This window comes from Prionailurus viverrinus, chromosome A2 (assembly GCF_022837055.1).
Source record: "Prionailurus viverrinus isolate Anna chromosome A2, UM_Priviv_1.0, whole genome shotgun sequence".
Classification (NCBI taxonomy): Eukaryota; Metazoa; Chordata; class Mammalia; order Carnivora; family Felidae; genus Prionailurus; species Prionailurus viverrinus.
The window spans coordinates 36,058,500-36,084,870 of record NC_062562.1 but is presented as its reverse complement, the minus strand read 5'-3'; positions in this window follow the sequence as shown (position 1 = coordinate 36,084,870).

Here is a 26,371-nt window from a genome sequence, read left to right as displayed (position 1 = left end):
AAATTCACTTTCTGTTATATTGTTTAAATGGTTTTTGATCAGTTCATTAGCTGTCCTTATTTCCTGGAGGTTTTTTTTATGGGGAATTCTTCCATTCCGTCATTTTGGATAGTCCCTGGAGTGGTGCGGAACAGCAGGGCACTTCACCTGTGCTGTCTTGAATAACTTGCATTGGTGGGCAATCAGACCTGATGTCTGTCCCCAGCCCACCGCTGGGGCCACAGTCAGACTGGTGTGTACCTTCTCTTCCCTTCTCCTAGGGAGAAGGGGTGGAGTGGCGTGGCCCGTCTGGGCTACTTGCACACTGCCAGGCTTGTGGTGCTGGGGATCTGGCATATTAGCTGGGGTTGATCGGCCAGGTGCACAGGGGTGGGAGGGGCAGGCTTAGCTCCCTTTTCCTTTGGATATCCGCTTCGGGATGGGACCTGCGGCACCGGGATGGAGTCAGACCCGCCGGAGGGATGGATCCGCAGAAGCACAGCGTTGGGTGTTTGCACGGTGCACGCAAGTTCCCTGACAGGAACTGGTTCCCTTTGGGATTTTGGCTGGGGGATGGGCGAGGAAGATGGCACTGGCTAGCACCTTTGTTCCCCACCAAGCTGCGCTCTGTTGTCCAGGGCTCAGCAACTCTCCCTCCCATTGTCCTCCAGCCCTCCAGTTTTCCGAGCAGATCTAACTTATAACCTTCCAGATGTTAAGTCCCGCTTGCTGTCAGAACACACTCTGTCCAGCCCCTCCACTTTTGCAAGGCAGACTCAGGGGCTCCTCTTTGCCAGCGGGCTGCCCCTCCACCCCGGCTCCCTCCCGCCAGTCCATGTAGCGCGCACCGCCTCTCCGCCCTTCCTACCCTCTTCCATGGACCTCTTGTCTACATTTGGTTCCGGAGACTCCATTCTGTGAGTCTTCTGGCAATTTTATGGGTTATTTAGGCAGGTGTGGGTGGAATCTAAGTGATCCGCAGAACGTGGTGAGCCCAACATCCTCCTATGCCACCATCTTCCCAGAAGCCTCCAACAAAATATTTTTCACAGAACTTCAATGAATAATCCTAAAATTTGTATGGAAACACAAACGACCCCAAACAGCCAAAACAAAACTTGTAGAAGACAAGCAAAGCTGGAGGCATCACAATTCCAGACTTTAGGTTTTATTACAAAGCTATAGTGATCAGAACGGTATGGTACTGAGGGAAAACACACACACACACACACACACACACACACACACACACACACACAGATCAATAGAATGGAAACCCAGAAATGAACTCACAAGTATATGGTCAAAGTGGGAAAGAATATCCAATGGAAAAGATAGTCTTGGGGTACATGGGTGGCTCAGTCACTTAAGCATCTGACTCTTGCATTCAGATCAGGTCATGATGTCAGGGTTCATGAGTTTGGACCCCATGTCAGTGCAGAGCCTGCTTGGGATTCTCTCTCCTTCTCTCTCTGTCCCTCCTCTGTATTCTCTCTCTGTCTCTGTCTCTCTCTGTCTCTCTCTCTCTGTCTCTCTCTGTCTCTCTCTGTCTCTCTCAAAAATACAGATGGCCAACAGGCACATGAAAAGATGCTCAACCTCACTCATCATCAGGGAAATACAAATCAAATCACACTGAGATACCACCTTACACCAGTCAGAGTGGCTCAAATGGACAAATTAGAAAACTACAGACGCTGCTGACAAGGATGTGGAGAAACAGGAACCCTCTTGCACTGTTGGTAGGAATGCAAACTGGTACAGCTCTCTGGAACACAGTGTGGAGGTTTCTCAAAAAATTAAAAGTAGAGGTACCCTATGACCCAGCAATAACACTACCAGGAATTTACCCAAGGGATACAGGAGTGCTGATGCATAGGGGCACTTGTACACCAATGTTTATAGCAGCACTTTCAACAAGAGCCAAATTATGGAAAGAGCCTAAATGTCCATCAACTGATGAATGGATAAAGTTAATGTGGCTTATATATTCAATGGAATACTACTTGGCAATGAGAAAGAATGAAATCATGCCATTTGCAGCAACATAAATGGAACTGGAGGGTAGTATACTGAGTGAAATAAGTCAGAGAAGGACAGATATCGTATGTTTTCACTCATATGTGGATTGTGAGAAACTGAACAGAAGACCATGGGGGAAGGGAAGGGGAAAAAAATAGGCACAAACAGAGAGGGAGCGAGGCAAACCACAACACCCTTAAATACAGAGAACAAACTAAGTGTCAATGGGGGGGTGGGGGAGAGGGAAAATGGGTGATGGACATTGAGGAGGGCATTTGTTGGGATGAGCAGTGGGGTTGTATGTAAGCCAATTTGACAATAAATTATATTCACAAAATAAACAAACATAAAAAAGTCATTAACATATGGTTTTGGAAAACTAGACAGCAACATGCAAACAAACACGGAACACTTTCTTACAACATACACAAAAATAAATTCCACATGGATAAAGACCCATGTGTGAAACCTGAAACCACAAAAACCCCAGAGGAAAACACAGGCGGTAACTTATTTGACACTGGCTGTACCAACTTCTTTGTAGATATGTCTCCTGATGTAAGGGAAACACAAGCAAAAATAATGGGACTTGATAAAAATAAAAAGCTTCTATAACAAAGGAAACAATAAACAAAATTAAATGTAACCTACAGAATGGAAGATATTTGCAAACAACAACTGATAAAGGGCTGGTATCCAAAACATATAAGGTTATACAACATCCAAAAAATGAGAAATCCAATTAAAAATGGGCAGAAGACATTAAGAGACATTATCCCAGAGAAGACACACAGATAGCCAAGAGACTCATGAAAAGATGCTCAACACTGATCATCAGGGAAATACAATCCAAAAGTACAATGAGATACCACCTTACATCTGTCAGAATGACTAAAATCAATGAATGACGAAACCACACGTGTTGCCAAGGATGTGGGGAAAGAGGAACCCTCTTGCATAGCTGGTAGAAATGCAAACTGGTGCAGCCACTCTGGACGACAACATGGAGATTCCTCAAAAAATTGAAAACAGAACTACCTTACAATCCAGCAATTTCACTACAAGGTATTTACACAAAGAATACAAAAATAATACTTCAAAGGGATACATGCACCCTGATGTTTATAGCAGCATTTTCTACAGCAGCCAAATTACAGAAATTGCCCAAGCTTCCATCAACTGATGAATAAACTGAGACGTAGTATATGGAATGGAATATTATTTAGCCATAAAAACATGAAATCTCATCATTTGCCACGAGGTGGATGGAGCGAGAGAATGTTATGGTGGGTGAAATAAGCCTGTCAGAGAAAGACAAATACCAGGTGATTTCACTAACACGTGGAAATGAAAGAAAACAAAGGGGGGAAAAAGGAGACAGTAACGAACAAACAGACTCTTAACTAGGAAACAAACTGAGGGTTTCCACAGTGGGATGGTGGAGGGGGGGGGAAGGAATGGATGAAACAGGTGATGGGGATTAAGACATGCACCTGGGATGAGCACCAGATGACGTGTGGAAGTGTTGCTCTATATTGTACACCTGAAACTAATATTACACTCTACCTTTACCAACTGGAATTTGAACTAAAAAATAACATAAGGTTAATGACACCTACCTACCAGGTTTTCTGTAGTTTTCAATCACTTCCCTATGTGGGAAAAATAACCATGAAATTTTTTAAAATTTGTATGTATGTATGATGTGGGGGACAGTTTGTGCCCTTACCTCGGTCTCTGGTTCCAGCAGGACTCGGAAAGTGGGTCCCAGCTCATTCTTCTAGACGGTCCTGAGACAAGTATTTCACGTTTTCATGTCTTAACTGAATGCAGCTCCCGGTCTTCTGAATTTCTGTCAGGATTTCTCCCCAGAAACCAGCCTGAATCTGGAACAAACCATCCACGGCATCTATGATGTGATGTCACGAGACCCCTCGATCCACGGGTCCTTTAGTAAAACACATCTTGTTCAAATACTGTCTGGGAAAGTGAGGAATGAAACTCGGGAACAGCCCACAAAATGCAAGGGTCTGTGCTGCTGACCGACTGGCCAGTGCCCAGGGAAGCCACCCAGGGCCCTCTCCTCAACACTCAGTGCAACAAGGCAACTTCTCTCTGGCGACTCAGGAGACACCAAGTTGCTGCAAGCCTCCCAAGGTCTCCCCTGGGGAGGGCGGCAGAACCTGCTGGAAACGCAGCTCTGGTCTCTGTCCTCAGGCAGTGGCAGAGGCCCTGAGCGCTCTGGGAGCAACAGAAGTCCTTCCTGCTCTGAGGTGCCCTGGGTCAGAAAAGCCGATGGGGCGCCCTCTGCCGGCCATCACCGCGCATGGAGAGGAGCCCGCCCCTCCCGGTTTGTGGTGCTCGCACGCCCTCTGCTGGCCACCATAGGAAGTCCTGCAATGCTGAGGGCCATGGCCGCTCAGCTGAGGCATTGAAGTTGCTCTGGGCAACTTAGCCTGTTCTCCAGATTGGGATGGATCTTAGTGACAGGGCCTGGGACACAAAGAAATCTTTTCCTTTTCCTTCCTTGCAAGTGAAGAATGAAACCAAATTTATTAATAGAATGACATCATTTGTAATGCTTTAAGCAATGTTCACAGAAAAATAGTCCACCAATTTACACATGCTGAACAAGAGGTAATTGTGCTTACCACCAAAATACTTAGGTTAGATAAAAAATTGACACCTTTGAGAGAGAGATACTGGCTTCCATCTATGGAACGAATAAGTACTAGGGATACAAGGTAGAGCCAAGGGAATAGAGTCATTCCTGCAAAAATAGTGTGGCACGCTTTCACGTGATAGCTACACTTGTGGTTACATACAACATATTTACAGACATATGGAATCACGAGGATGTATGCCTAAAATTAGTACAAGAAATGTGTCAACAATATTTCACCCAAAAATGTGCCAATGGGGGGGTGCAGGCGTGCCACCCCTCCATCACTGTCACGCCTGCACCAGCCCCCAATAGCGATGGAGGAGTCTCATGCTTGCACCCCTTCATTGGCGATGGAGTTGCGATGCCACTATCAAATCTGATGCTTCCTGAATGGCTCTTTTCACTTTCACAGCTGAAGAAGCCAGCATCTGTTAGGGTTGGGGTCAGGGGTTAGGGTTAGGGGTTAAGGTTAGGTCACACTTGCGCCACCCCATCGGTGATGGAGGCGTGTCACGTGTCACGCTTTCATCTGCAACCCATCATTGGCAATGTAGCAGTGATGCTGCTTTTAAATCAGATGCTTTCTGCGGGGCCTGGGTGGTTCAGTGGGTTAAGCGTCCCATTTTGGCTCAGGTCATGCTCTCTTGATATGTGGTTTTGAGCCCTGGGTTGCCCTTGTGCTGGCGGCTCTGAACCTGCAGCCTGCTTCAGATACCGTCTGTCTCGTTCTCTGCCCCTTCCACACTTGTGTTCTGTCTCTCTCTCAAAAAAAAAAAAAATGTACCTAAAAGCATCTTAAATCAGAGGTTTCCCAGATTGCTCTTTTCCCTTTCATTCCTGAAGATGCAGGCATCTGTCTCACCCATTGTTCTTTTGTTATCTTTGGGATAGGTGACGACATACACCACATTTCCCCAGCCAGCATCGGGGACACGCAACATTTCTTCTACCAGCCGGCCACCTCTCATCCACTGTGACACTGCATTCCTCCAGCTCATTCTACATCCTCCCGGAAACTGGACTCTAACTCTGGACAGCAGCCCCGTCCCATCGTCTTCTGATGGTATTTCAGTAGGCTCTTCATTCACATCTTTGTTTACCTGAGTGTCTTCTGACATCTTCTCTTATTTTTCCACTGGGCCACAGCTAGGATGCCCGACAGGGAACCCCAAGCAGCGAGGGATCCAGAAGCAGCCCAGCTACCGCTTGGCTCTCCCAAAATGGTCGCCTTGGATCTCTTTATAGAAGAGGAGAAACCACCACTGCCAGCGTCACCGTTTAATAACCCTGGACTTAATGTGGAGCAAACAACCACCCACCCCCAAAAGGAAACTCTGGCAGAGTACATGCATAGTACCTACAGCATTGATCAAGTATTTTGGATCAATAAGTGAGGTGGTACTTTTGACTGGTAAGTGTAAATCTAAATCCCTCGGAGCAGATTTTATTCTCCGAGGTCACCCCAACCTAAATTGTTGGCCCATGGGGAGATTTGTTGTCCCTACTGGTCGTGTTGGTGTGGGCTCTTTGGGCCAGTGAATTAAAGCTCCATAGGGCTTTCTTGTCTTCTCGTCCTATTCTTGCTTCTTCACGGGAAGGTCAGTTTCACAGGTTGGAAGTAAGAGACAGTAAAACCCTCATGTGGCCATTCTTACTAATCTCTATTTAGGGAACAAGTGATTTGCAGGTCAGGATACCAAGGCCATTTAATGAATGTCCCCGGGCAGGCAGTGCCTCTAACACTAGAAATGCTAGAGGTGATGTTTTTGGTGAACAGGCAGGGTTTGTGTTTGCTGAGCTCCTTTTACTTGGTTTAATCTTTCCTTGATTGCATACCTATGTTGGGTCAACAAGTGGTTTGATATTTAGTTTACAGTTAGGTTATTTTCATTTTATTGTTAACTAGCAGTGGTTATCCCCTCTGATATAAGCTTATGCAAGGAGAAATATTTCTTGCTACGCATACTAGCATTATTGCTTCTATTGTCAAAGTAACCCACTATTAAGTTAGGAGCTGGGCACATATTTTTGGTACTAACATCTGAAGATCGTATACCAATGCCTGAGCCCTACTACAAGAGCTCATCACCACATCCCTAACAGCTGCCTACGGTATGCCAGTCATATTCTTTGCCCTTCTAGGGCAGCCTTGTTTCAATTCCTTATACCCTCTCATTGGTGAGGTGGCGATGTAACGCTTGCACCCCCCTCATCGGTGATGGAAGGGTGTAATGCTTGCTGTCAGCACAGAGCTCACTTTAGATCCTCTGTCTCCCTCTCTCTGCCCCTCCCCTTCTCATCCACTCGCTCCAAAATAAATAAACATTTAAAAAGATCAATTGCCATTAGATATATTTGTGCCATCCTCACAATCCTGTTGGCTCCTGACACTTTAGAAACTACTTTCCCCACCCTTCCCCCCACAGTAGCCATTGGCCACACCCAGCCACAATCTATCCCAGATCATCCTCGTTTGGGGAGGACAGAAGAGGAGTACAGAGCGTTCTGTTGCTTAAACCAAGAAAATAGGACTCTCCTTGTCCATTCTTCATGGACCTCTCCGGTGTCCTTGCCTGAAATAATTCTTTGGCCCTTCTGAGATAGGAGTCCCAGCCAGAGCTGACAGTTGGTGGTGCATGTACCGCAGAGAGTCTGGCAGCGCTGGGGAAACACCACATGGTTCATCCCAACAATGCTGAGTTTGCCAGAGGGAAAGTGGCCGGGGCTCTATGTAAGAACTAGAATACAAGAGCAAACGGCCTTCGGGTCCTCTGTGCATTCTGAAACCACTGCTGCTCAGCCCAGCAATGACTTGCAAACAGCAGCTGGTGTCAGTGGCCATAAGACAGATGAGCCTGCTAAGCTGGCTGGAAGAAATGACAGGTCATTGTTCTCTTCAGTGTTGACTGTGCACAGAGCAAGTCACCCCACCAGCAGCAAAGGTGAAGATAAATAGGTCTAACCGGAGTATCAGCTGAAAAGAGTAGGGAGTGGTATGGGAGAAGCAGAATAATTGTCAGGGATAGAATGTTAAATGTTGACAGTAAAACACTTGAACATTCCACTTGATTTTTTGTCTGGTGCTTGTAGTTTAAAGAAAAAAAAACCCAGCATTTAGTTACTAAAGGCTTTGAAAACATCTATAAAAATTCTGTGCACGAGCAAGCATGTCCTTTGACGTGAAAGTTCTAGAAGTAATATAGATAGAAGAGGAAGGAGAAAAAAATCTCTTGAGCACCAGCTTTGTACTCATCACACTATAGCCACTATTTATTGAGCCTCTACAACAACCCTGTGAGGTACGCATCGCTATCCTAGTTTCACAGAAGAGAAACTATGCTTACACAGGGTAAGTCTCCTAAAAGCACGCAGCCCTTGAATAGGGAACTAGAATTTGAATCCATGTGTGCTTGACTGAAATGCCATGATCTGTCCTTCAGGCACGCAGCCTCCAGCCCACAAAGAGCGTTAGGGAAATTTTAACAGGAACCACAGAGAGTCAGGTGATTTGTTCTTGTAATAATGGATTGTCCTCTTTCCTACTGCGTCTTTGTTTTCCTGTCCCCGTGGTTGCTAAACAGTAGTCTGCAGACGAACAGAGCTGGCTCCAGGGAGGAGAAGCTGGAAGGATTATATTGTGCACGCTCACTGTTTTCCAAAGGGTTTCTTCAAGACGCATGCCATGGAACAACCATGACTGGGGAGATAAAAGCTTCATCACGGCCTATGTCACCAGCAGAGACTTTGGGGAACAAATGTTCCCGTTCAACATAATTAGCTTGGCCAGTCGGGACTGCAACTGTCAAATATGGGCGACTGTTTTTTCTTTGCCAAATCAATGAGTGAGGATCCAAAATACTAATTACGGTGCAGAAACTACCCACCACATATTACACAAGCATGTGAAGACTACCACGGTTACTCCATCTGTTTGTACCACACAGCCATGAGACATGTCAAAACAGAAGAATAAAAGCCATCAGAGTTTATGAGCTGATGTTAACCCATCCAGCTACATGTCTACTATAGTGTATTATGGGTGTTATTTCAGGCAAGTAGAGGTTATAAGCCCTATTCTCATTAGAGAAGACAGCAATGGATAATTTGTACCTACAAAGGTAATTGAATGTTGCATATAATTTCCTTGAGAGCCTGTGGCAAATGTATGTAGAGTCTTTGAATAAAAAGCTCTTGTGCGTATTAAAAGGTTGCCTTTGGGTTAGATAATTCTATAATACTAATTCTATTGGGTCAGCCTCATTGTTTAGCGGTAATAACATAAAACGTGCCCTTCAAAACTTACCTAAGGTCAAGGCTTTTTTACAGAAAATAAAGTTTTAGGCTTTTTGAGTTTAGAGTGTATGGTGTCCAGGGACGTGAAGCAAATTTTATATGTCTTGTCTTCCCTAGGACCTGGTACAGTGCATGACTAAGGTGGGCTTTTAATCAATGTTTATAGATGATTGGGCCAACATGCTGGAGAAGTAGGGGGATCCATACTTCCCATGTCTCTCAAACAAAGAGGTGCAGAAGCCAAAAGACTTTGAACACCAGAGCCTGGGAGGAAAAGAGACTGCATCTACTAGGAAGAAAATGGGAAAGCTGGAGAAAAGATAGGTGGGTAACTGTGAAATGGGGGAGGTTTAAAAAAAAAAGGCTGCGTGGGCATGGAGGGGAGGGACCGCCTTCTGCAGAGAGACAAAGGGAAGAGAAAGAGATGTTAGGGAATTGTAGGACCATATCTGGACAGGATAAAGACCTTGGACTGAGACTGAGAGGGATCTTATCTCTAACTGTGGGGCTTTCTTCAGACTGGAGCCAGCTCCCTCTTCACACACCTGGGGAGGAGGGGAGCCAGCCTGGGTGTGATGGTAGGTCAGGGGCTCAGTCTGCAGTTGAAAAAGTGGTTCCCTTCTTGGAGCTGCACGATAGTACAAAATCTGCCTGTGTCCACCACCCCTAGGCTCAGTGGCTGGGCTGAGGGTGCAGTCTGTAGGAGGAAAAGGCAGCTGTCTCCCTGGAGTGCTGTGGGAAAAGACAAAGCCTGCCTGAGTCCACCGTCCACCACCCCAGGGGCTTGCGGAGAGGGCGGCGGCTCTTGGTCCACAAGAGGAGAAGTCAGTCCTCCGTGTAGTGTGGTGGCACAGACAAAGCCAGCCAGGACCACATATCCTCCCACTGAGAGGTGCTTCCCCAGTGCCAGAGTGCATGGAGTGGGACTTTGAATCCTAGCCAGCCCAGGTCAGGGGAGTTGGTGAAACGAAAAGGACCCGCCTGTCTGCCCCCGCGGTGCAATGATGATGACTCAAATGGAGTCCAGCGGTCCAGCTCCATGGAGAAGAGACTGGGGATCACCATTTCCCACCACCACCACCACCAAAGCGGGGCCTCAGGGATTACTCTGGGGGCCCACAGTGGAGGTGGGTCCAGACTACACCAAATCACGCCCCTTTGCACTGGGTAACTGTGTAACTACCTGAGCGGCGCACACCCTGCGGAGAGCCCCTCCCGACGAGGGATGCAGCATTGTCTGGATTAAATCTAGGTCAATTCTGGATATATAGATATATTCTCCCTGCCCCCATTTCTCCTCCTTATCTCTTTCCTCCCCTAGGCTGGTTACTCTGGTTATTGGTCTGTCTAAACAGACATATTTAATCCATTGTCTTGATACACATTCTACACCATCTTCTTTACACTCCTTTCTCTCTCTCTGGAATTATCAAGCCATATAGTTTCTCTGTCTGGGTAACTTTATCTTGTTTTGTTTGCCCCGCCTCCTTCTTTATTTTCCTTTCTCTCTCTCTGGATTAAGCCTTTTAGTCTCTCTGCCTAGTCAATATTTATTTTTTCTTCCCTCCCCCTTCCCCCACTCCTGTCATTTCTCGCTTTGTATGTGCTCTTCCATCAGCACTGCCTCCACCCTCTTCTTTACTTGTAGTTGGTGTTTTTGGGTTTTTGGTTTTAGTCTTTAGTTTTTCATTTTTGTTTGTTTGTTTGTGTTGTTTGTGTGTTTGCATGTTTTTGTCTCCTGTTTGTCTATCTGTTTTCCTTTACAGGGCTACTCCAAGGAGCAAATCAAAGCACATCTGGTGGAGGGGCCAAAATATCACTACAAGTAGGGTAATAAAATAACCAAAGTCACAACAACAGAGAGCAAGTAACAATCTCCGAAAAAACACCTCCTGAAGGGCCAGGCCCTGGACAGTGTATGATCCTCCTTTAATATAGCAGTGCTCACGGGTGCAGAGCACACAACAAGCTTTTAAAACACATAAGGGACAGAAAACTAGACAAAAAGCGAAAGGGAAAAATTCAACTCAAAAGAAATTCCAGAAAGTAGCGACAGTTAATGAATTGATCAAAACCGCTATATTAAGCAATATAACTGAGGAGGGATTTAGAATAATAGTCATAAAATTAATTGTTGGTCTTGAAAAAAGCATAGAGGACAGCAGAGAATCTATTGCTACAGAGATCAAGGGGCTAAAAAATTGTCATGATGAATTAAAAAATGCTGTAAATGAAATGCAAAATAAAATGGAGGTGGCCACAATGCAGATAAGAGTCAGAGGGGAGAATTGGTGAATTAGAAAATAAAATTATGGAAAAAGAGGAAGCTGAGAAAAAGAGATAAAAAAATCCAGGAGAATGAAGGGAGACTTAGAGAACTAAGTGATGCAATCAAATGGAACAATATCTGTATCATAGGAATTCCAGAAGAAGAGAGAGAGAGAGAGAGAGAGAGAGAGAAAGGGGCTGAAGGTGTACTTGAACAAATCATAGCTGAGAAATTCCCCGATCTGGGGAAGGAAACAGGCATTGAAATCCAAGAGGCACAGAGAACTCACTTCAGACATAACTTGAATTGATCTTCTGTACAACATATCATAGCGAAACTTGCAAAATACAAGGATAAAGAGAAAATTCTGAAAGCAACTAGAGATAAACACACTCTAACATATAAAGGGAGACCAATAAGCCTAGTGGCAGATCTCTCTACTGAAACTTGGCAGGCCAGAAAGGAATGGCAGGAAATCTTCAATGTGATGAACAGAAAAAATATGCAACCAAGAATCCTTTACCTGGCAAGTCTGTCATTCAGAATAGAAGGAGAGATAAAGGTTTTCCCAAACAAACATAAATTGAAGGAATTCATCACCACTAAACCAGGCCTACAAGAGATCCTAAGGGGGACCCTGTGAGTGAAATGTTGCAAGGACCACAAAGTCCCAGAGACAACACTACAAGCATGAAACCTACAGATATCACAATGACTCTACACCCATATCTTTCAATAGCACTGAATGTAACCAGACTAAATGCTCCAACCAAAAGACATAGAGTATCAGAATGGATTAAAAAAAATAAGACCCATCTATTTTCTACAAGAGACTCATTTTAGACCTGAGGACACCTTCAGATTGAAAGTGAGGGGATGGAGAACTAGCTATCATGCTACTGGAAGTTAAAGAAAGCTGGAGTAACCATACTTAGACAACTAGACTTTAAATGAAAGGCTATAACAAGAGCTGGAAAAGGGCATTATATAATAATTACAGGGTCTATCCATCAGGAACAGATAACAATTATAAATGTCTATGCACCAAATATGGGAGCCCCTAAATATATAAAACAATTACAAACATAAGCAACCTTATTGATAAGAATGTGGTATTGCAGGATACTTTAATACTCCACTTACAACGATGGATTGATCATCTGACACATGGTCAATAAAGAAACAAGGGCCTTGAATGATACATTGGATCAGATGGACTTGACAGATATATTTAGAACTCTGCATCCCAAAGCAACAGAATATACTTTCTTCTTGAGTGCACATGGAACATTCTCCAAGATAGATCACATACTGGGTCACAAAACAGCCCTTCATAAGTATGAAAGAATTGAGATCATACCATGCACACTTTCAGACCACAATGCTATGAAGCTTGAAATCAACCACAGGAAAAAGTCTAGAAAACCTCCAAAAGCATGGAGGTTAAAGAACACCCTACTAAAGAATGAATGGGTCAGCCAGGCAATTAGAGAAGAAATTAAAAAATATATGGAAACAAAGGAAAATGAAAATACAGCAATCCAAACGCTTTGGGATGCAGCAAAGGCAGTCCTGAGAGGAAAATACATTGCAATCCAGGCCTATCTCAAGAAACAAGAAAAATCCCAAATACAAAATCTAACAGCACACCTAAAGGAAACAGAAGCAGAACAGCAAAGGCAGCCTAAACCCAGCAGAAGAAGAGAAATAATAAAGATCAGAGCATAAATAAACAATATAGAATCTAAAAAAACAGTAGAGCAGATCAACGAAACCAAGAGTTGGTTTTTTGAAAAAATAAATAAAATTGATAAGCCTCTAGCCAGGCTTCTCAAAAAGAAAAGGGAGATGACCCAACTAGATAAAATCATGAATGAAAATTATTACAACCAATCCCTCAGAAATACAAGCAATTATCAAGGAATACTATGAAAAATTATATGCCAACAAACTGGACAACCTGGAAGAAATGGACAAATTCCTAAACACCCACACACTTCCAAAACTCAAACAGGAGGAAATAGAAAGCTTGAACAGACCCATAACCAGCAAAAAAATTGAATCAGTTATCAAAAATCTCCCAACATATAAGAGTCCAGGACCAGATGGCTTCCCTGGGGAATTCTACCAGACATTTAAAGCAGAGATAATACCTATCCTTCTCAAGCTGTTCCAAAAAACTGAAAGGGAAGGAAAACTCCCAGGCTCATTCTATGAAGCCAGTGCTACTTTGTTTCCCAAACCAGACAGAGACCCAGCAAAAAAAGAGAATTACAGGCCAATATCCCTGATGAATATGGATGTAAAAATTCTCAACAAGATACTAGCAAATCGAATTCAACAGTATATAAAACGAATTATTCACCATGATCAAGAGGGATTCATTCCTGGGCTGCAGGACTGGTTCACTATTCACAAATCAATCAATGTGATACATCACATTAATAAAAGAAAAGATAAGAACCATCTGATCCTATCAATAGATGAAGAAAAAGCTTTCAAAAAAATGCAGTATCCTTTCTTAATAAAGACCCTCGAGAAAGTCGGGATAGAAGGAACATACTTTAAACATCATCAAAGCCATTTATGAAAAGCCCACAGCTAATATCATCCTCAATGGGGAAAAACTGAGAGCTTTCCCCTGAGATCAGGAACACGACAGGGATGCCCACTCTCACCGCTGTTGTTTAACATAGTGCTGGAAGTGCTAGCATCAGCAATCAGACAACACAAGGAAATCAAAGGCATCAAAATTGGCAAAGATGAAGTCAGGTTTTCACCGTTTGCAGATGACATGATACTATACATGGAAAACCTTATAGATTCCACCAAAAGTCTGCTAGAACTGATACATGAATTCAGCAAAGTCGCAGGATACAAAATTAATGTACAGAAATAAGTTGCATCTTTATACACCAATAATGAAACAACAGAAAGACAAATAAAGAAACTGATCCCATTCACAATTGCACCAAGAATGCACAATCCCAATTCACAATTGCAAACCAAGAATTAGGTTTAGGAGTAAACCTAACCAAAGTTGTAAAAGATCTGTATGCTGAAAACTATAGAAAGCTTATGAAGGAAATTGAAGATAACAAAGAAATGGAAAAACATTCCATGCTCATGGATTGGGATAATAAGTATTGTTAAAATGTCAATCCTACCCAGAGCAATCTACACATTCAATGCAATCCCAATCAAAATTGCACCAGCATTCTTCTCCAAGCTAAAACAAGTGATCCTAAAATTTGTATGGAAACACAAAAGACACTGAATAGCCAAAGTAATATTGAAGAAGAAAACTAAAGCAGGAGGCATCACAATCCCAGACTTTAACCTCTACTACAAAGCTGTAATCCTCAAGACATCATGGTATTGGCACAAAAACAGACACATAGACCAATGGAATAGAATAGAAGCCCCAGAACTAGACCCACAAATATATGGCCAACTGATCTTTGACAAAGCAGGAAAGAACATCCAATGGAAAGAAGACAGTCTCTTTAACAAATGGTGCTGGGAGAACTGGACAGCAATATGCAGAATAATGAAACTAGACCACTTTCTGACACCATTCACAAAAATAAACTCAAAATGGATGAAGGACCTGAATGTGCAACAGGAAACCATCCAAACCCTAGAGGAGAAAGCAGGAAAAAACCTCTCTGACCTCAGCCGTAGCAGTCTCTTACTTGACACATCCCCAAAGGCAAGGGAATTAAAAGCAAAAATGAACTATTGGGACCTCATCAAGATCAAAAGCTTCTGCACTCCAAAGGAAACAATCAACAAAACTAAAAGGCAACCGACGGAATGGGAAAAGATATTTGCAAATGACACATCAGACAAAGGGCTAGTATACAAAATCTATAAAGAGCTCACCAAACTCCACACCCGAAAAACAAATAATCCAGTGAAGAAATGGGCAGAAAACATGAATAGACACTTCTCTAAAGAAGACATCCAGATGGCCAACAGGCACATGAAAAGATGCTCAACCTCACTCATCATCAGGGAAACACAAATCAAAACCACGCTCAGATACCACCTCACACCAGTCAGAGTGGCTAAAATGAACAAATCAGGAGACTATAGATGCTGGCGAGGTTGTGGAGAAACGGGAACCCTCTTGCACTGTTGGTGGGAATGCAAACTGGTGCAGCCGCTCTGTAAACCAGTGTGGAGATTCCTCAAAAAGTTAAAAATAGACCTACCCTATGACCCAGCAATAGCACTGCTAGGAATTGACCCAAGAGAGACAGGAGTGCTGATGCATAGGGGCACTTGTACCCCAGTGTTTAGAGCAGCACTTTCAACAAGAGCCAAATTACAGAAAGAGCCTGAATATCCATCAACTGACGAATGGATAAAGAAGATGTGGTTTATATATACAATGGAATACTACTTGGCAATGAGAAAGAATGAAATCATGCTATTTGCAGCAACATGGATGGAACTGGAATGTATTATACTAAATGAAATAAGTCAATTAGAGAAAGATAGTTATCATATGTTTTCACTCATAGGTGGATCCTGAGAAAATTAACAGAAGACCAGGGTGGAGGGGAAGGCAGGAAAAAAGTTACAAAGAGGGAAGGAGACAAACCATAAGAGACTCTTAAACACTGAGAGCAAACTAAGGGTTGATGGGGGGTGGGGGAGAGGGGAAAGTGGGTGGTGGGCACTGAGGAGCGCACCTGTTGGGATGAGCACTGGGTGTTGTATGGAAACCAATTTGACAACAAATTATATTTTTAAAAATAATAAATAAATTAAAAAGCAATGTTTATAAAATGAATGAACAAATGAATGAATGAGACATTTGTGACTCTTTGGTTTGAGTTTATAAAATTAGTTCAGTAGGTACTGCTTATTTCTACTTAAATTATTCAATCGTATTTTGTGCATTTTCCTCTAACTCACAAAATGCTTACACCTCTTTCAGTGCTGTTTCTTATATAAAGATGTCTGGGGGCGCCTGGGTGGCGCAGTCGGTTAAGCGTCCGACTTCAGCCAGGTCACGATCTCGCGGTCCGTGGGTTCGAGCCCCGCGTCAGGCTCTGGGCTGATGGCTCAGAGCCTGGAGCCTGTTTCCGATTCTGTGTCTCCCTCTCTCTCTGCCCCTCCCCCGTTCATGCTCTGTCTCTCTCTCTGTCCCAAAAATAAATAAATGTTGAAAAAAAAAATTAAAAAAAAAAAAGATGTCTGGATCCTGAAGGCAAAAACAAGCTGAGTTAGGAATGGCATATATATGCCATTCCTCTCTTCTGTATCCATGGCAGACATTTTTGTTGACACCAATTTCTCCCTCGCCTCAAGACCCTTCACAGTCTGACCACCCTGGCAGCTCCCAACAATTGCCTGGATCTGGCATAAAAGATGCACCTACTGACCCTCCTTAAGCTGGGATTTCCTTTTGGTATGGATAAAATGAGAGATGATCTCAGTGAACATAATAAGACCAATTGGTGAATTTAGATTTCCTACCAAAGAGGTGATTCTACTGGCAACGCAGTTTTCTTAGAAGATAAATCTAGTTTTGCTATTTTGTTTTAGGAAGAGGACAAGGTTAGAAGAACTGTGGGGTCTGCTTGGTCCATCCAGCCTCCTGCTTAGCCAGCTTCCAAGTGGTCCTGGGTACTTAACATGTAGTTGTCCCAGCTCGTGAGTGAGGCATTTCGTGAGATATGAGAAATAAAGTATACTGTAATGATTAGATGCTGATATTTCTAAATGTGCAGTCCACTACATTGCAACCAGGAGATAAAAAAATAATATGAGAATAACTTAAGCATTTTAGAACTGAAGGTGCCTTAGCAATGGCCTCATTCAGCAGTTCTCAAACCCTCTTGGCTTCAGGACTCCTTTTCAGGCATAAAGAAATAATCTATGTCAGGCCAGTGAGAGCCTCCTGGGGACTTTGGGAACAAATTGATTGGGAGACATACCCCATCTTCCTCCAGGATTGCAGACTCAGAGGATCAAGTTGCTGTGAGACAACTCTTCTGGCTTCGGAGAAAACGTCATCTGCAGAATGGATCCAACTTTCTGAGGAAACCCAAACTGAATGCTGTGGACAGAGCTTCAAAGACCCCTGGACCTATGGTCCAGTCATGCCTTAACTTGGACATGCTAGACAGCCCTGACTGGTTCACCTCCCAGCAAAATGACTGAAGGGATACACTTTTGCTTGTACTAGTTTTTGTTTAGATTCCCTTGCAGTCAAGGATCCTTATTTACACAAATACCCACGCTAATTTTCAGGATTTGGTCTAATTTATGCAAACCACTTAGCACAAAGTGACAGGCTCCATGATCATTATTGTGCAGCTGATTGCAAAACTGGTCTTGATGCACCACCACCTCCGATAGCCAGGCTTTTCTCTCTGTGGTCTGTGTTGTGTCCCCGCTCCTTCCTCCGCTCTGACTTTGGGCTCTGCTCTGTGATTGGTTTTTGTAATGGGATTTAGCAGGCATGATCCAAGAAAAAGTTTAAAATGATCTTGGGCTACCGAGGTTGCTCTCTCTCTCTCCGCTATCACCAGGGGAAGACAAAAGGTAGTTTCTTAAAGATCAGTTTCAATGCGGAATCTGGAACCTGATCAATAAAGTTTTTATATTCCATTTCATTAAAATTGGTCTAACGTGAACTTTGAACAGTTCCTTTAGCCATGAGTGATTTCGTAACATCATGGATCAAGCATTTGGAAGATACTGGTTCCCTGAGTTGTACGGATCTTCCAAATGTCGCACATTCCGTTGAAATATCACAAATCACATATGTCAATATTCCCACCAACCTCATTAGAAAAACTCATCATGTCATGCTCACGGAGGTGCTTATAAAATTTTCCACAGTTCCCATCTGTACATGAGACTTCAAATTCTGCAGTTGGTAACACATGCTGTCAGTTGTTTTCCTCAAAGTGATGGTCTCCCTTTGCTCATTTTGAAGAAACTGTCTTCCAAATATCCAAAACTGAATAACCATAGTTTGTCTGTAGGTAGTTTTTCAAATGGAGATCCTACCCTATGAAAAAAAGTGGTTAGTTTAGCTCTTAACCCAGTTGTCCACAAGCACTGTTCCTCAAGACAGCCAGAGTACTTCAAAATTCAGCAAAAATGCTTCCTGGATGCTTTCCATTTTGTCACACAGAAAACCGAGGGCTGTTATTCAGTAAAATTAATAATTTGGTTCATCAAGGACACTCTTCATGAAACCGGCATTTATTTTTACTTTTATTTTCAAATGATTATTTGTCCCTGTGAGTGCCTATCAGTGAAAAACAGAACGATGGCTAGAAATTCCGTACCACTGCCTGGATCTATGCTACAGCCCAGCAGTTTGGCCCAAAGTTGCTTTTGCACTAGACATGGCAAATGTCAAAACCATTGTTCCACGACTAAATCATGAAGTGCAAAACATTATTCAAAATTTGAGTGTTTCAGCACTTTTTTTTTTAATCTGTTGCTGAGGATTCATGGAAAAAGATTCTATGGGATAGTGAATCGATGCTGATAGGGGCATGCAAGCAAACCAGCAAGCCCAGGTCATCTGTAGATTCACTCAGATTTGCAGGGCGCCTGGATGGCTAAGTCGGTTGAGTGTCCAACTTTGGCTGTCATGATCTCATAGTTCATGGGTTCAGGCCCTGTGTCAGGCTCTGTGTGGATAGCTCAGAGCCTGGAGCCTGCTTTGGATTCTGTGTCTCCCTCTCTCTCTCTCTGCCCCTCCCCTGCTCATGCTCTGCCTCTCTCTCTCAAAAATAAATAAATGTTAAAAAAATTATTCACTCAAATTTGCAAACTGCAAGTACAGTTTTGCAAGTGAGAAATTAATGCGTTCTTTATATTTGCAGCGAAATATTCAAATCCATGAATTACTGTTATCTCCAGAAAATGGCACTGTTGTTGTTCTTTTGACTGACTTTTCATGCAGCAGGCATTCAGCAATGTCAACAGTACAGGATTTATTAGTTTAGCAGCTCTTCTGTGTGCTTCTCAAACCAATGAAATATTTAACCTGTGAGATGCATCAGCAGCTGCTTTGTTTCTAGCTTGCAAATCTGTATCGAACAACTTTTGACTTTTAAAGAGTTTATCACATCTGTGGTTAAAATACTCAATTCTTTTTTTCTTTGAACTTTTAACGATTGCTCTCAATGGTATCTCAATTGGTACCACAATTTTGCACACAATAATATTTGAAAATATTCTGTTGCACAGACCAGTAAGGTAATTGTTAGCATCTATAACAATGGTTCACATTATATATTTGTTATTTTCAGCTTTGCCTGTTTTGTTTTTTGCCATCTATCCTTCCCTTCCGTGAGACAGAATTCTCTGAGGTATCTGTTTTCTCTTTCAACATCTTCAACATTTAAGCAAGCCATTTTAATCTTCCCGTTATAAGCCAATGAACCATCTTTAAATATAAAGAGAATATCTTTTTTCATTTGAGAATAAAATATAAATCCTAAAATAATTTTGATAAACCTTTAAATGGAGTTTTTTGAAAAAAAAGTATAATATTGCAAAATGAGACAATAAGGTATACTCCCATTTAGTTGTGTCTTTGTGTGTATACAAGAAAAATTCATGGATTTCAAAATTTGTTGGACGTCAATGAGATTATGATTGTGAGGGTACAGTAGAAGTATTGAAAAAGTGTGAGTTCATCTCTGGAAAGATACATACTTACACCTTAAACTTACTACCTCTGACAGGTGCAGGCACCACAGGAATATTCAAGCATATATTCAATTATCCATTAAAGTGATGATGTCAACACTTGTCCTGTAGTTTGGAGAACTATTTGTGAGGGAATGACTGTAAAAGACAAATGTGTTTTAAAATTACTGTGAAAATCAGAACTTCTGGGTGGCTCAGTTGGTTAAGCGTCAGACTCTTGATTGCAGCTCAACTCATGATCTCGGAGTTAGTGACATCGAGTCCTTGGTAGGGCTCTGCACTAACAGCACGGAGCCTGCCTGGGATTCTCTCTCTTTCTGTCTCTCTCTCTCTCTTTCTCCCTCTCTCTCTCTCTCCCTCTCTCTCTCTCTCCCTCCCTCTGGCCATACCCTGCTCATGTGCTCTTTCTCTCAAAATAAATTTAAAAAATTACTAGGAAAATAGTTTTGAGCTCCTAGACCCTCTACAAGGCTTGTAGGAAACCTACAGTTCCCCTAGACTGTACTCTGAGAAGTAGTAAACTCCTTTATATTTTGGAGACAGAAAAAGAGACCAAAAAAAAAAAAAAAAAGGCACTTACCTAAATTAGCTCCAAAGGTAGAATTATCATGTAAATCTCCTGCCTTCCACTACTATAGAGTGCCTTCTCTGTCTCTCTTTCTGTCTCTCTCTCCTCATCCTTTTTGTCCCAACATTCCACTGAATTAAAAGTCCCAAGAAGATAGAAATCTTCATATTCATCTCTGAGTGTCCCAGCACTTACCAACTAGAGCAAATTGATACCCAGTAACTGATTTGTTGTTTTGGATTCAAGATTTGGTGATAAGAGATTGCTTTTGTATGCTCACATGAAAATCAAGGCTCAGTTAAAATTACCATGACTTTTAGAGATAAACTAAGAGTTCCTCTAATTTAATCTTTGGCCATAACACAATCTTTCCATTTTTGTTTTTAGTAAAAATGGCATTCAATTACTAATGAGAAAATCTAGCTGAGCTAACTTAAACCACAAGTTAGGGGGACGTGGGTGGCTTAGTTAAGCATCAGACTCTTGATTTCGGCTTAAGTCATGATCTCACAGTCATGGGATCCAGCTCGGCCTGAGATTCTCTTTCTCTCTCTATCATAAATAAATAAACAAACATTTAAAAACAAAATAAAAAGTACTCACAAGTTAGTTCATAGGCTTAGGTAACTAACTATAAGTCCAGTGATGGGTTTGGCTTCAGGAACAGGCGATTCCAGGAGATCAAACAATATCGCCAGATACGACCACCGGTCAGATCTCATTTCTCTTCTCGTGGCATTTTGGCTGTATTTCTATAAAGATTCCTTCCACGAGTGAGGGAGGAAAACTTCTAGCAGCCCAAAGCTATATCTGTACAGTCTATAATTCAAAGACAGAGACGTGCTTTCTCTCTCCTAACATTCATTTGTCAGTCACATGAAAGAACTTTTATTAATGTTTCCAGGGCTCACATGCATATCCCTGGAAGAATTAGTGAGGTTAGGAGGATGGGGTTCTATGATTGGCCCAGACTTTAATATGTGCTCACCTCTGAAGACAGAGATAAAATAGACCACACTTGTGACTCCCCTTCTAATTTTTCATGGAGTGAAAGTGGGTACTAAAGAAAAAACTGCTGCATTTTAATTTACAATATTTTTATGACCAATATACATATACTTCATAATACCAAAAAAAAAGGAGCATGAAAATCACCTGCAATGCTACCATACACAGAGATTGCAAGAGAAAAATGCATGTGTATATTTTCAGTTTTTCTATGGATTGAAAAAGGAAAAAGATACAAGTTTTTAAGTTCAATATATATTTGGGGTGCCTGGGTGGCTCAATCAGTTAAGGGTCTGACACTTGATTTCAGCTCAGCTCATGATCTCACGGTTAGTTAGTTCAAGCACCACGTTGGGCTCTGTGCTGACAATGCTTGGGATTGCTGCTTGGGATTCTCTCTCTTCTCTCTCTCTGCCTATCCCCAGCTAACGTGTGCTCTCTCTCTCTCTAAATAAATAAATAAATAAATAAACATTGAAAATTTTTAATAAAATAAATTAATATATAGTCAACCATTTCCTCCCATTGCAAAATATTCTCCATAACCTAACTGTAATGACTGGTTCAAAGAGCAATCTTGGGAGATGCTCACAAACTTTCCTCTTCCATAAGAGTAATTTTGATCTTCTTTTTGTAGGTGAAGTTACTATTTTCTCTGCAGCGTGCCTTGGTGTTTAGGTAAGGCTATAGGGTGGACGCTGAGCATCTCATGGAAAGCCTTTACTTCCCTATGCCCCCAAATAAATTCATATTCAAATATTGAATCTGGGGCAAGATTACAGACATACCAGCATGTGCCCGGACTTGCAGAGGTTTGAAAGAAAGCTTGGCTGGAGGCCCGTCTCGCTCCTGCCATGTGGCTGAGCAGGCTGTGAGGCCAGAACCTCACACGTGCATGAACGCCGGAAGCGGTGAGCATGGTGAGCAATATCCTGACTTGATTATTTCAGATTCTTGTTACTTGTTAAATAATGGAACAGGAACAATCCACAGCAGGCGTCCTTGAAGTTACAGGGAGCCAGTCATGCCTAGGAGAAAAAGTCTGTGAAAATGTCCTTCTTTCCTTGCACAAATACAGCCAGATGCGAAGACCTTCAGTGAAAGTCTTCCCGATTGAGCTATGGAAATGGATGTGTTGCATGTGCTCCATTGTGAGACAGGATTCTCTTAAGCGGTATGCCGGTAAATGTTCAGCAACAAAATAAAGAAAACAAAACAGTATTTCTAAGCGTTTGCCAACATCTATGGTATAAATACTCCCGCAATGTTTAGTTTTCAATTGTCAACCTGACATCACTGAATGTGGTTTTAGGAAGAGAATCAGGCATTTGACTTCGATCACCTGGCAAAAGCCTGCAGCAGCACAACATTGATTCAGCCCTTCCCTTCAACCACGTGTTTAGTGAGTTCCTCTGCGGTGTCAGACCTGGTGCTAGCCTCTGGGGGTTCAATAGTGAGCAAAACACACACATTGTTCCCGCTCACTTGGATTTGTAACGTAGTGGAGAAGAGAGACGTGAATCAAACATTCACTAAAATAAAAGTCACACTAAAGTAGGTACTAAGAGGTTGTTACCTTGTCTGGGATCAGAGAAGACTCCCCTGACTGTTATTTGTCCGCATGCCAGGGTAGGATACTGGTTTCAAGCCAGAGGGAAAAGCAGCTTCTAATATCTGGGTGTCACCCCTTTTCTCTTGATAACCAGATCCTTGTATTAAGCCCCCATATCTGAAATATCTAGGGTGGATTCTCTTTTCCTGACTAGACTCTAGATGATGTACTGAGGAAGTACATTTGAATTGAAATCTGCGAATATCTTACATTGGCTTTCTCCCCAAGCCTCAAAACCTTGAGACAAGGATTTGAAGAAAAAGTAGGGGAGTGGAGAAGTAAGACAAGGGACAGAAGGAAGTAATTAAAGCATGCGTTATCAAGCAAACTAGCACCGTGAGCATCTTGAGCTGAATTCTACCTGGGACTCTGAAAGAGTGTGTTGAAAATGCCCCTCAGACTTATTTAAGGAGAGAGACAACTCCCAACAGCCATCTGTTGAGGGCTGCTTCTGAGGGGTGTAATTCCCCAGCATTTTTGGCATGCAGTAAAAATGGAAAGTGTGCACACTTGTGGCCAAGGAAGACCACAGGCAAGGAGACTCAGGGATGGCATTTGGAAGTCGGGTCAACTGGTCTAGAAATGGTCAGTGCCAAAGGGATTTGTGCAGGGCACTGATAATGTCTGCTACAAGTAAGTAAAAATAAATTGGTGTGTGTGTAGAACCATGAATGGTAAGTGAACACCTTTGTAGAAAATGTATTCCAAGTTGTTGAGTTGGCTCAAATACTACAAGTATGCATAAGTAGTTCATCATTCTATACCGGGCTTCAGCTAAATATGTTTGGACACCACTGTAATAATAGCAGCCCTAAACCAACCTGAGTTATATTGCTACCCACAGATAGCTCTTGAAATTTCCAACCTTTGACCTTTGAAAATGTGCAGTTGGTAAGGATGTGTTGTATTAATATCATGTGTCAAACCTTCTCTCTGACATTTCCCTCTTTCACTAAAGCCTTTTATTTTGTCTCCAAACTACCTTCACTTCTTCTGCCTATACGTTTTCACAAACTCTTCTACCTTTCTAGGATGCTTCTGCCTTCCTCCTCCACCCTCCCCCACACGCAAAATCACACAATCTGTCCAGTGAACCCCCATTCATTTTTCCATACCCAGGTCCAGCATCAGCCCCTCTGTAAAGCTTTCTCTGAGCCTCAGGATCAGATAAGCTTAGCTTTCCTACACTCCATTTCACATAGCAGCATGTGGTCAAGAACAAGAACTTGAGAAACAAACCACCCTTCCTTTTTATTCAGGTAAAGTTGATGGGACACAAAATTAACCATCTTAAAATGTGCAATTCAGTAGAATTAGTACATTCACAATGTTTTGCAACCATCATCTCTAACCAGTTCCAAAACATTTTTAACACCCTAAAAGGAAACCCTGTACCCATGAAACCAGTAACTGCTTTCTAAGAGTTCATTTATCCTGGATATTTCATGAAAATGGAATTATACCAATATGCAACTGGCGTTCGTGTCTCACTTGTTTCACTTGGCATGTTTTCCAGGTTCCCCCATGTTGTAGCCTATGTTAGTACTTCATTTTTATGACTGAAGAATATTCCCTTGTATGGATATGCATACCCTTGTATGGATTCCCTTGTATGTATGTACAAATAGGTTTGAAAACCTATTTCCAATACTTCTGGGTATCCACTTAGGAGTGGGATTTGTGACTCACATGGTAATTCTATGCTTAACTTTTTGAAGAACCATTGAACTCTTTTTCACAGTAGTTACACCATTTTACATTCCCAACTTCGAGGTAAGAGGGTCTAATTTCTAGAACTGCCCAGTCTTGAATATCGGTCCAGCTGCGTACTAGCTGTGCAGTCTTGGGCAAGTTACTTTCTGTGCCTAATTTCTATCATGGATAAAGAAGAGTAGAATTGTACCTACCTTATATGATTGTTTGAAGGATCGATTAAGTGTATAAGTGTATGTAAAACACCTAAATACTGCCTGGTCCATAGGAAGCACCAAGTGTTAGCTATTTTAGTTATTTACTGCTGTTAGAGCACTCATTATTCTCCATGAAAACTCAAGACATATCTCCACTTTTTAGCAGCATACCTGGCAAACAGAATATAGTCAACAAGTGTTTGGAGGTTGAAATGGATGGTAAAAGCTAAGGAACTTTTCAAAAATAAGTAGGTAGAAATTTAAGCCACATTAAATATTGAAATATATAGCAACAAGTATTTAAACTGTGTGATACTCACATAACAATAGATACATAGATACGTATTTTGTAGGTAACAATCAAGTGGTCCATGATAGACCCTACTATATAAGTTTTTTTCTTCAAAAAAAAATGTTAATGTTTATTTATTTTTGAGAGAGAGAGAGAAAGAGAGCAGGGGCAAGAGAGGTGCAGAGAGAGAGAGAGAGGAAGACACAGAACTCAAAGCAGGCTCCAGGCTCCACACTGTCAGCACAGAGCCTGATGCAAGGCTGAAACTCATGAACTGTGAGATCATGACCTGAGTCAAAGCTGGATGCTTAACTGACTGAGCCACCCAGGCACCCCTATAAGTTCTTAATATATGGCAGGCGTATGATAAATTATAAAGAAGTATGAATTATAAAAAGTTCTGTATCTAACACCATATACCAGGGTCAATCCAGATGAATGTGAATTTTTATTTAAAATTAAATTAAACAAAATTACAAGAAAATTTAGGCAGGGGCACCTGGGTGGCTCAGTTGGTTGAGCATCCCACTTTGGCTCAGGTCCTGATCTCATGGTCTGTGAGTTCGAGTCCCAGGTTGGGCTCTGTGCTGACAGCTCAGAGCCTGGAGCCTGCTTCGGATTCTGTGTCTCCCCCTCTCTGCCCCTCCCCCATCATGTTCTGTCTCTCTATCTCTCTCTGTCAAAAATAAATAAACATTAAAAAAAAATTTTTTAAAGAAAATTTAGGCAAACATATTTGTCTCTCTACCTGTGGAGATAAAAGTATGGAACAAATCTCAAAGGAAGAGAGCAATGAATTTGGTTATTATAACAGAAAAAGGCTCTGCTCTTCAAAAAATAAATGAAATAAAAAGGCAAGCAAACAGAAAAAATAACATAAATATTACAAAGTGTTTATATCCTTAATGTAGAAAGAACTGTTATAAGTCATTAAGGAAAACAGCACGGCAGTAATAGAAAAATAGGGGAAAAAGTAGTTTTTTAAAATAATTTCCAAAGGAAAAATAATAACCAAAAAACAAATTTAAAAAAAATCATGAAAATGAAAATATCTTATTT